This window comes from Peromyscus maniculatus, chromosome 5, assembly GCF_049852395.1.
Source record: "Peromyscus maniculatus bairdii isolate BWxNUB_F1_BW_parent chromosome 5, HU_Pman_BW_mat_3.1, whole genome shotgun sequence".
Lineage (NCBI taxonomy): Eukaryota > Metazoa > Chordata > Mammalia > Rodentia > Cricetidae > Peromyscus > Peromyscus maniculatus.
Genome location: NC_134856.1, coordinates 125,361,807 through 125,374,480, shown reverse-complemented (window position 1 = coordinate 125,374,480; position 12,674 = coordinate 125,361,807).

Genomic DNA, 12,674 nt, shown 5'->3' with positions numbered 1-12,674 from the left:
CACAGCAAGCCCTCTCTTAACTGTTTCCCCGTGCGTCCAGGTGGCTCTTCGTCCGGCCTGCACGGTCCTCTGAAACTTGTTTGCCATCTTGGAGGCTCAAGTCTGGGAGGATCTTGTAGTCTGGCATCTGCTTCTTCTACAGAGCTTATGTTTGTCTGGTGACAGGTAAAAAATGATGGGATGGTAGGGAGGAGACAGAATAGTGTAGAGGGTGGCCCGGAAGGCCATCAGCTGAGTGTCCACAATGGCAGAGGCTGTGCACTCGGGGACGGGGTCTCAATAAGACAGTTCTCTCTACCCCAAAGAACAGGGGAGGTTAAGTGCTCGGATACGTGCTTAGGAGGTGCACAGAGCAGGGTCCTGAGCCTCCTGCTTGAAGTGTTAGGGTGAAGGGAAGGACCCAGAAGGCTGAGAACTAGGGACTTCTGCCCGCAGACAGAAATGAGTACAAACAGGGAACACTATTGACTCCGCAGCCACGTCACCAAAACCTGATGGGAAGCATTGCCACCTTTCATTCTACCACCCGAGAGGTCCCCTCCCTGTTTCTCCAGCCACGGTTACCTCTCTCACCTCTTGCTCTAAACTTCAAGACCTTCGCTTCCTTGTTGGATAGGCTTGGGGCGGAGTCAGAAGAGAGCAGACAAAGAAAGCCCCCTTCTCCCACCTAAACGTGGGGTAGATGAGAGGGACTGGGAATGTGAATCATGGAGTCTTCACTTGCTCTGCGTATGTTTCCTTTTAAAATAGTTGGTTTTATTATGTTTAGTTATGTGTGTCTATGTGTCTGTGTGTAAGTATGGACATGTGAGTGCAAGTGCCCCTAGGGTCCAGAAAAGAGTGTCAGATCCCCCAGAACTGGAGTTACAGTGGTTTTGTGGTTGTGAGTTGCTTGACATGGATGCTGGGAACCAAACTCCGGCCTCTGCAAAAGCAGTCCACAGTCATTACCACCGAGACATCCCTACAGCGCAGAACCTTTCATCTTACATCATTTGTTAATTACTGTGTGGATACAGGAGGGGTCCATGGGACACATCCAGAAACCATATGTGAGTATGCAGCAACTAGTAACCAAGGGCATCATGGGAGAGGAAATACCTTTAATTGGCTGAAATTACAGAGGGACTAGACTTTAAGAGTCCTGAAATTAGATGTGTGGGGGTTATCCAGATCTCCAAAGGATAGGGAGGGTCCAAATGTACCAAGTGTCTTGGATGAAGGCACAGAAAAAAAATTCAACCACTGTGTGACATGAAAAATCAAGAGGTCAGAGGGAGAAGGTCAGGCTAGGTGCCTCCACTGGGGACAGAAAGACTCTCAGGATGCTGGAGAGTACAGTCAGGGACACTGGGAGGGGCATGGCTGACCCGTAAGAGGCATCCCTCAGAGAAACTGCAAAGACTGAGGGAAGAGGAAGCAAGAGTGACAGAGAGAGCCAGGCAGTTTCATGACAAATGGCTGCCTAGCGGAGCCAGCTGGGAGCTGCTCTGAAACGCCAAGGGACCATGAGCTTGGAGTCTGCTCTCTTTCCTTACGTAGTTCCTTGTCTTCTCTTCCTTGTTACCTTGGACCCTCTGTGAAAGGTAGACCCTTCCTCAGGAAAGGCTTTGTTAAAAACCCACCCTTGATGCAAACCATGAAAATGAGGGAATGGATGGGAGGCAGGACAGCGTGGATTTTTGAGATTGCATTGGTGTTGGTCACCTGCTTCTTTTGCCTGTAATAGGAGTCATGCGGCTTAAAAACCCTGACTGCTGATTTGAAAATTTACCTCATGCAGTGATTGATAATAGAAGCTTTCAGGAATGAATAAAAAAAGGGGGGGAGGGGCTGGTGAGCAAGGGCTGAGGGAAATGTGAGTTGTTGAAAATGAGCATGGCTCAAGCTCCTCTCAACTTCGTCTGAGTGGAGTTCGGACGTCCAAGTTTGCTACGTTTGTGGGGCAGGTAGGGAAATTGAGGCGCAGAGAAAGAAAGGAGTCTTGTTAGTTTTCCACACATCACATCCTGGTATCATTTTCTCTTTCTCTCCTGCCCCCCCGCCCCCAGTCCTAGGGATGAGACCCGAGGTAGGCAAGAAGAATCGGGGCTATTGTCCCTCTAAATAGGTGTGATGACGGGTCACCTCTGGCAGGTTATTTTAAACCAAGCAGCGTCAGGAAAGTAAAGCCTGGCCTCGTGCAGATGGGTCTCCTATTTCCAGTGGCCATTTGCTCATTCAGAGTGTTGCCGGGGACACTGAGGCTATTCAAAGAGCTGAGCAAGCCAGAAGTTGCGTCTCTGTGTGCAGGAGCATGTGTGTGTACACTTGATGACTCCTCAGGAGCTGTCCACCTCTCTCACTGGCCTGGAACTTACCAGGAGGGTTAGGCTGTCTGGCTAGAAGGCTCTAGGAATCTTCCTGTCCTCACTTCACCAGCACTGGGATTACATCTGCCTGGCATCTCCCTCACCCCAAACGTGGGTTCTAGGGATCAAACTCAGGCACATGTGCTCGCAAGGCAGGAGCTGTACTGAAGCATCTCTTCAGCTCATGGCAGAAGACTGACAGAAGAAAACATACGGCATTCTACCCGGCAGGGGCTTCTTCCCAAGTGGGAAGGCATTCTCTGTCTTTCCCTGGCCCTTTTTGCAGCAAGGTCCTTTCCAAAAGGTTTGGAGTCTTCAGCAGCCTTTCAAGACTCCTGGCTTTGTTACAGTTTTCTTTGGGGGGTGGCTTTGGTTCAGACATTGACAGAGGTGTATCAGGTTAGACCCAGTGTCAGTAACCCTGAGGTTGAGAGGCTAAGGTTAGGGATGCTAAGGTGGTCTGGTCTGTTCACTGCTGTCAGGGATGGGGGAGAGAGGGAAGGAAAGACGACTTAGTAGAGGTCATCATGTATATCTGTTGTATCCTTACAAGGCCCAGCCCAGTGATAGCTTTAGTCTCCTAGAGGGAACCAAGACTCAACAATTGTGAGTTCTAAAACACACAGCCCAAACACTTGAAGAACTTAAAAACAGTCTCAATTCCCCAGGCTCATCTCCAGAGGCATTGACTCAGCCAGGCTGAGGACAGCTGTTCTAGAAGGTTCCCTCTTAGCACCCAGGAACAGCTGTTTGGAATGGAGTCTTCGGATGGTGAGTTTTTTGGTACTGTGAGAGCACTGGATGCTTGTGCGCGTGCGCTCGGGGCTGAGGGCGGGGGTGGGGGGTGGGGGTGGGGTTGGGGGGAGGTTGTCAGCAGCAGAGCCAAGTGAACAGTTTTGATGCCCCACAAGGTGGTCACGGAGAGACTTCATTCAAAGGTCCTTCATGCTGATGTGCAGAGAAGCTTGGATTTCACACTGGGGGTGGGGAGGGGAAGCGGGGTCAGAAGGCAGATTGCTGGCTGCCCTGGAGGACAACTAGCTCTCAGCAGGTTCTCTCACTCCCTGCATTTCCTGGGCCCTGTGGTTTGGTTTCCTGAACTGACCTATCCCAACAGGCAGCTGACTCAGTTCTTGGCCCAGGAATACTAGAGAACCTTACATAACCACGGAGCTGAGCTCTTGGAAGGAGAGGCCTTGCCATGTGAAGAATGAGAGGCCAGCTCTCGACAGAGGAGGGACACTGTTCCCAGGCTGGATTGGAGGGAGTGTCACCTGAACTTGAGGCTCCCAGCGGTCACAGCGCAGTGTTTACTTTTGACTCATCCAGAGCTTATCCTGTATACACGTGACTGGCAACCCCGTGTCCTAAAAGTTCATCCCCAGGCAAGGTTTTCTGTTGCTCTCTTGGGCTTGAATCAAGATCCAGTTTGGGTGTTTTAAAGGATTTGCTGACTGAATGAAAAAAGGAAGGAGGAGGAGGAGGAGGAGGAGGAGGAGGAGGAGGAGGAGGAGGCCATGACTGCTCCTAAAATATGGAGAAGAGAATTTGATTGTAGATGGAAGGGGAGAGCAGGCAGAGGGAAGAGTCCAGGCTGAACATGGCTGGCAGACTAAACCAGACCATGAGAGAAGGAGGGAGAGCAAGAGAGGAGCCGCTGACCAAGAGGAGCACTCTGGGCCAAGAGACCGGAGTAGCCAAAATGGCTGAGTTACATGGGGATCTGAAGCTGGGGGAAGGAGACAGAAGCCCAGCTCCTGGGAGGAAGAGGTTCCGGGTGGGAGGCTGGGGCATGAGTGCCAGGAGGAGTGTCTCAGTTTAGAGGAATTAGCTGCATCACGTGAGGGATGGAGAGCTATACAGGTTCAGAGACACGACTTATAAACAATGACCTGTTAGACGTCATAGCCACCTCGGCATTGAACAAACTGGCAGCTCAGTGCAATTCAGTTTTCTTTGCTTTTGTGCCTTCAGGTTCAATATGGTTTCTAGGCTTGAGTTAACTTTGCCTAATAATAATGAGAATGACAGAAGTACATGGAAGGCACCGGTAAGAGATTTCCCTCTGTGATTGTACTCCTTCCTCACATAGGTCCAGCACAGTCACTTTGACAAAAGCAACTTCAGGGAGTAAGACTTTATTCGGCTTACTTTTCCAGAGGAGACATAAGATAACAGTCCTCGTGGTGGGGAAGCATGGTGGGAGGAGCTTGAGGAAGCAGAGTGAGAGCAGGAGGAAATGGAGCTATATGCTGCCAAACCTCACGGCCCACTCCTTGGGATGCACTTCCTATAGCAAAGCTCCATCCTCTGCAGGTTTCACAACAGCGCCACCAGCTGGAGACCAAGGGTTCAAACACATGAGCCTATGGGGAACATTTCACAGTCAAATCACAGCTGTGGCTGATTTGAATCTGAAATTCAAATCCACGTCCTTCTGACTCCAGATAGTATCCCTAGCCGGTTCACAAGCTGAGCTGTGTCAACATCATGCTGGTGACCTCATCTAATCCTGTCTCTGTATGGTTGGGTGGGTCTCAAGCATACATTATTCTGATCTAGACTGTTGGGTATCTACTTGGGGTGCCCCCTTCCCCCAGCAATTAGAGCTGCTCCTGGTCACTCTGTTGCTTCTTAAGCATGCTTCTCTGTCACATTCCCTTACTCAGGCTGAAGTGTGGGAGTGACCTTTGACCTTTCTTTCTTTCTCTCTTTCCTTCTTTCTTTCTTTCTTTCTTTCTTTCTTTCTTTCTTTCTTTCTTTCTTTCTTTCTTTCTTTCTTTCTTTCTTTCTTTTTTCACAGCCAACACGCCAATTATCAAGAGGATTCCTGTAATCCAGAAATCCAACCACCTCTTGCCTTCCTCACAGCTGTCAAGAGTGAGTCAGCCTTTATTATGCTCTTGTTTAAAAATCTTCTGGGGCCTTCTTGTCTTGTTCCAGTAGCGTTAGTTACGAAGTTACTGCCTCTCAACTCCAAACCTAGGCTTCTAGACTAGGCTTTATGTTGCTGGAGCTAGGATACGGAAAACCTGAAACTCCCATTTCTCCTGTGCTAGCAGACTCCAACAAAGTCAGGTTCAGCAGCAGGGCTGCTAGAAGAAGGGGGAAAGCAAGGCCTTGCTCCTCCTTGTGGTGTCTTCAACTTCCTGTTGGCCTGCGGCTGCTATGAACACTACCCTAACCCAGCCATCTCACCACCGCAGTGACAATTTCTTCCTTTATCAGAAGTTCAGTTCCCATGGCAAACTTCCCCTCACTGTAGAAGTGGCTCCATGGCACTTCTTCAGGGACAATGGGACCGTCACCCTCTCTGAGGTCCGGACTCCAACACTGTGGGATTCTCTCTTTGGTACTCTTCAAACCTTCCTCTGGTTTCCTACCTCTCAGGGTGGAGGCAGTTTCCCACCACGATTACTTCAAAGGCATCTGGGATTTCTTTTTCGGTCCTTTCAGTTACCAGGGTGGAGACATATTGAGGTTTTTTTTTTTTTTTTTTTTACATTGAATTAGCATTGTTGAAATAACTGGTGTGTCTCTGGCTCCTGACGAGGTTTTGGCTGATATATCTCACCCAAGAAAATGTTCTCAGGGTCCCTTGTAATATGGCTTCCTGCCTCTCCTGGAAAAGCCCCCTCTATTCTCCACCTTTCCCATGCTCTTCTACCCTTCTTGGCTGTTTGGCAAACATATCAATCCCTCTCATGCTCATAGCTTTCAATACTTCTGTTCCCTTTCCTTCAAAAACTGCTCCACAATTCTGTAGGCTTCTGTTTAGATTCTCTTGCAATATTATCTCTATTGTAAGGTTATCTCTGAAAACCTTCCAACGATCCACATCCACTCTCTTTCATCTTCTTAATTTTGTCTATTTTTTTTCTGTAGTTCCTGTCTGTGGGGGCCCACAGAGGCTCCTTAGTAAGACCTTACTCAAGGTCAGAGAATCTGAGCTTGCTTTACCCAGCAGGGTTGCATAGTGGGATGATTTGGCCACTGGTGTGGTTACCAGGTGTTTTGAAGGGTCTACACTTGGCTGCACATGGTGTTTTGATCTTGAAAGGTGAAGGTCTTTTGCCTCGCCCCTTGGCATTGTATAAAAAAACCCATGAGGATAACGGACAAGGTGACTGGGTATTAACCCAGGGCTCTCTCGAAGCTATCCTGCGTCTCTGTCTTTCTCGTCGTCTCCATCTATATTTCTAATACTTCCTCATTCCTCTCTCCTCCCCACAAGAACCCTTCAACAGGTCAGAGATGGACTCCCACACCTATCACCATCTATGTTAGTAAGCTTTCTGTGACTATAAAACAAACAAACAAACAAACACTAGAGGCAACTAACTTACAAAGAAGGGAGGTTTATTTTGGTCCAGAGTTTTCAGTCCATGGTCACTTACTTGGTTTTGTTGTTTTGGGGCCTCTGACCAGGCTGTACATCATAGTGGAAGTCTGTGACAGAGGGCAATTTTCACCTTCTTGCAGTTGGTAAGAAAAAAGAGAAGAGGGACAGAAGCCCCAGTGGTTCCTTCAGTGGCATGCCCTCAATCACTGAACTTCCTACAACTCAGCCCTACCTCCTCAAGGCCCCGCAGCCTCCCAGTAACATATGGGCTAGGGACCAAGCCTTGCACATATGGCCCTTTAGGGAACGCTCAAGATCAAATGACACCAGCATCTGATAGTCTGTCTGCCTGTTCGCTCGTTAATTGGCTCTTTCCTTTTAGAAAGCTGCTGGAGAGAGGAGACTTCTTCCACTTCAATGATTCCTGCACCTCAGAACTCACAATGACACCCAGCACCTTAAATGCTTGATACATATTTGTTGAATGAATAAACAAGTTGAAGAATGGCCCAGGTCAAAGTGTTCTGGATAAGGAAGACTCTACCCACATGTGAGAGGCACCAGGACTGGCAAGGACTAAGCCCTCCCTGTCTTTGAAGAACTAATGTCTTTTCCTTTTTCTCTCTAGATTGCTGTTGGTGGACCTAAGAAACAAAATCTGATGCTGACTCTGTGGCATGTCCTCCTTACCTTGGTTTTCCTTCTGATGATGTCTTTTGAAATGATGATATGGAGACTGTTCTGGGCACCAGATAGAATCCCAAACGGCTCTCTGTTCCCATGAGTTTATTTCATAAGGAAAAAAAAAAAATCTGAGAGTGTGGGTTGTTGGTCTTTTTGTTTTGTTTTGTACTTTGGAAAGACTATGTGCTCCATAGCCCTGGCTGATCAGGTATTCACAATATAAACCAGGCAATCTCAGCCTCCAGACTAGTAGGATTAGGTTGCTGGCTTTTTGTCGTTATTCCATGGAGGCTGTGTCTTGAAGGGTGTGTGGTGCAGACTGGGACACCTCATTTCTAACATGAAGCCTAGCCCTCTAATCCAGGAGAGCAAGAGGCAAGAGAAGAATTTATCAGCAGCAGTCACTGGACACCTCACCTCACAAGACTGAGGTTGAACCAGCCCCAAATCCAACTCGCTGCAAGCTATTCCCTGCCCTATTGCATTGTGGGGGAGCTCCCTGGATTACTGTGGCAGCTGCTGGGTTCTCACTGCTGTGATTCACCTGTCCTTTCATGTTTGCCTTGGAGTCCAGCCACTCAGGTTTCAGAAGGTGCTGAGCTGGCCAACGTTCTTGGCTAGAGAACACAGGTGTGACCGGTGCCCTGTTAAATGCTAGCGGCCGTTCTAAGTGCTGATTTGAAAGGAAACTAGACGTACTAGCTTTCATCGGGTCTGCTTTGCTTGGCCACCTGCGACTTTGCACTTAGCCAAGTGAGAGCTGAATAAGGATCCAGACAGCCTATTTCAAGGTACCGTTTCGGCTCTTGAACAACAAACCGAAACAACCCGGTGAAGCTGGGTGCGGTCCGCACTGTCTTCAAACTTGGTGACCCATGAACGGAGATTCTCAAGCACACAAAACCTGTTCCTCCAAAGATTAGGCTTTGGATTTTTCTTTTTGTTTTTGCAACTGTGATCATTGTTTGCTGTCCCACATTTGAAGCCCAAATCCTGAATTATATTAACTTATTTTTTTAGGACTTATTATTATTATTAAATCTAATTAATTAATTAATTTGTGTATATATGCCATTTGTGTTGGTGCCTGTAGATGCCAGAAGTCATCGGATCCCCTGTAATTGGAGTCACAGGCAGTTGTTAGCTGCCTGATTTTGGTGCTGAGAACAAACTCCAGTCTTCTGGATGAACATCTAGCACTCTTAACCACTGAACCATTTTTCCAGCGTCAATGCTTTAACTCTTAAAGTACAGACTGCAAGCAGGCTACAAAATCATCCAGAGTACCCTACACTGTGCTTGAGAAACACACATCTGAAGAATTGGTTGTTGCCCTGAGGAGGGGCACTATATTTAGAAAGACAGGAGATGTGAATGGTCACAGATAACAAGACAAGAATATTTAAAGGCATGAAGTTTGTGCAGACATGAATGTTATAGAAACTCCGGGCCAGGGAGATGGCTCATGGGTAAAGGCATTTCTCGATAAGCCTGATGACCTGAGGTCCATCCCTGGGACCCACAGGGTGGGCAATTCCTACAATTTGCCCTCTGACTCTCACATATGCTTTGTCATATATGAATACCCATATACACACACAAGTGTGCACACATGTAACAAATTTGCTTTAAAGAAATATAGAAAATGAATAGATAATTATTGAGCTGTGTACTTTGAAAAAGGCTTCCTTATAATTGGAAGTGGGCATTGAAAATAGTGGGCATCTGGAGTGATTAAGAGAAAGGAAAAGAGCCGTTAGGCCAGTGGCCCCTGAATAGGGCTTGGGCAAGACTGTGAACGCATCCATGGTGTTATGCAAGTGGGAGGAATCTATCCCAGGGAGTCATTAGAAAGCGAGATGAGCAGATGGGAAGGACAGAACCTTGGAGGACACCCAATGCGGGTGAGTAGACAGGATGTGTGCATGAAAAGAGATAATCCACACTGTTGTTTGTACGGTTTAAAATATTAAAAGAAGATTCAGGGGGGAGAAGAGAAATACTTGGCAGTGGACCTCGAGAGCCAAATGAAAGATACAAATAAGGACCGCTTCTGAGTAGGAAGGAAGCACCCACCGGGGCTGCTTCCGTGAGGGCTGCCGAGAGGAATGCTGTGGATAGGGAAGACAAGCCAAGAGGAGGGAGTCCATGGAGGGGAAGGGGCCTCACAGTGGAGATTATGCTAGCCAGTCTCCAGTTGACTTGGTGAAGAAGATAGGCATTGGCCCAGCATGAGGATCTTAAGACAAGATAAAGGTTCTGACAGTCACACTCGGGACAGGACTGGGAGCGGGGAGGGATGGATGAGAACAAACAACAGAGTACTAAGCCCCTGCCGCAGCAGCCAAGTGCTAGTTGACTTGATGTGAGCTTGTGGTGCCCTGGGCTGAACTTCATGGGTCTTCTGTACTGGTACCTCTCCTCCCTGCTGTGACAAATTACCCAACAAGGCAGCATATGGAAGAAAGGGTTAATTTAGGCTCATGGTTAGAGGGGAAGGCGTGGTGGGGGGAGAACAAGGTGGTGACATGATGGCCACAATCAGGGAGCAGAAAGAGAGACAGAGACAGAGAGACAGAGACAGAGACAGAGAGAGACAGAGAGAAAGACAGAGACAGAGAGACAGAGACAGAAAGATAGACAGAGAGACAGAGACAGAAAGACAGAGAGACAGAAACAGAGAGACAGACCAAGAGACAGAGAGACAGAGACAGAGAGACAGAAAGACAGAGAGAGATAAATCCCACTGCTCCGCAGCCTTTTTCTGTTTCCTTTTTTTTTACTTACTCTGGTACTCCAGCCCATAAATGATGCTGCTGGCTCTTCCCTCCTAATGAACCTTCCCTGGAGAGGCCTTTCCTCACATCCAGAGATGTGTCCTAGCTGATTCTACATCTGATTGAACTGGCAGGGGAGGCGGGCATGTTCCTTTTTTAAGTTGCCTGTTGGGATTCAAGAGCTCAGAATGTGGAGGAGGTGAGAAGGGCTATGAGGGGTGAGTGTGGCCGATAAAAGCAGGGTTGCACAGCCCAACCCAAGTCTAAAGGACTCGGAGAAGATGAGGGAACACCAAGAGAGCTTTCTCGGCTCCTGGATCCTGTGTGGACACAGAACTGACTTCATGCTGATGAGGTTCTGAGAGACTTTTGTGTCCAGAAGTTAGAAGGAGAGTGTTACAGAAGAAAAGCCATTAGGTGTTTGCTCTGATACATCTCCACATTAAAGAAATTGCAAACAGTAGCATGAGAAATGGCGTTGATAAAGTAACTTACGCAGAACATCACAGGGCAAACCAGTCCTTCACTTTTTTTTTTTTTTTTTTAATTCTTAATGCTTTCTGTCCAAACTCCCTTTGGTTAATATTTGGATGGATTTTTATAGAGTTGGAAAGAGCACAGATGACCCTGAGTTTGGAAACTCAACTTCATTATTTCCTGTTTGAGAGATCTAGGGAAATGATCCCCTCTTTGCCCCTTGATGTTTCTCATCTGTAAAATGGGAATTGAAGCACCTTTCTGAGGGACTTGTGGTGGTTTGACTAAGAATGCTCTCCCCACAGAGGATCATAGATTTGACTGTCGCCAGGGAGTGGCACTTTTGAAACGATTAGGAGATGTGGCCTTGTTGGAGGAAGTGTGTTAGTGGGGGGTAGGCTTTCTGGCCCAAGCCAAACCCAGAGGCTGTAACTCTTTCTGTTGCCTGTGGATCCAGATGTAGGACTCTCAGCTCCTTCTCCAGCACCATGTCTGCCTGCATGCTGCCATGCTCCCCTCCATGATGACAATGGACTGACCCTCTGAAACAGTAAGCCAGCTCCAGTGAAATGCATTCCTTTATCAGAGTTGCCGTGGTCACGATGTCTCTTCACAGCAATAGAACGCTGACTTAGACAGGGCTGTTTGAAGAAGAGCATTTGGTTCCCATGCATGGGGACTGCTGTGATTTCAAATGAGGATTCTTAGGACTTTTGCATCTTTGTTGTTCTAGTCCTATGATCAGCCTTCCCCCTCTCTTGTCATACTTCACTTGCTTAAAAAGCACGATGCCTTAAAATGCCTCAGAATCGTGGCAGAGGGTGTGGAGTCCTGAGCCTTGTTAGTCAGAGGTGAACTAGTATTTTCCATCAGTGTCAATTGTGCCACTTTTAGGCACAGTAAGAGCAGTTGACTCACGGTGGTAGAGGGTTGTCAGTCAGGTCTTAGTTGTCTTTTGAGGCTAGCTGAGTTCTTTCACTGCTCGATAGTGCCTGACCTTGAAGACTTTCTCCTTCTCTACAGCCTGAGCTGGGGTTGCTGTGTGCTGAGTACTGCGGCCATCCACTGGAACAGTTGTTGGCAGCACTGACGGGGGGCCCCCCCAGAGTGGGTGAATGTAATGCTGTGGGAAACTGTGAGGTGCTCCATACGCTGCCTAATGGCTTTCTGAGATGTGTTTCCAAACCTAACTCACATCTGTGAAATATCCCAGAGAACATAAAATGAGTCCAAGCAGGATGCATGTTCAGATATATTTGGAAGGTATTAAAGGAAGGAAAAGATCTCCAGAAGGTTCTATCTCACCTCTCACTTTCATACTGAAAACAATTCTGGTTCTCTGGTTCCGTCTTTTCTGGAGATATGGTAACAACCCTGTGCTCATTTGACAGTGATGATAACTCTTCAGTACTAGATATAAAATAATCAAGTCCTTAGTTTTTGACAAGCTTTAGTGTCTTGGCATAGAGAGAGCATCTGGCTCTAGCCAGAGCTTTGTTTTCTCTAACTCAATTTGCCCAAAGCCTTGGTGGTTGATGCCAAAAAGTAATGCTTCATTATTCATCTCATGTTTTTGCCTATGTCTCTTAGACCTTTACTTCACTGATAGAATTTAGGAAGACACAGATTAACATTAAAAATGGATCTTAGGAGCCAGAGTGACGGTTTAGTGGTTAACAGCACTTTCCATTGTTGCAGAGGACTCAAGTTCAGTTCCTGGAAATGACACTGGATTGCTCGTACTACCTGTAGCTCCAGTTCCAGGGGTTCTGATCCCTCTAGTCTCTGAGGGAGTGTCTGCAATCCCAGTGCTTAGGAGATGAAGACAGGAAGACCAGGAGTTTAAAGCCAATTTTGGCTACACAGCAAGTTCAAGGCCAGGCTGTGCCACTTAGGGAGACCTCTCAAAATGAACAAAGGTCTTGGGAGGCAGTTTAACAGTAGAGCCTTTACCTAGCCCAAGGGAGACCCGACCTTGGTTTAATCTCCCATGCAAAAAACCAACCAACCACCACCAGCAACAAAAACCAAAACCAAACACAA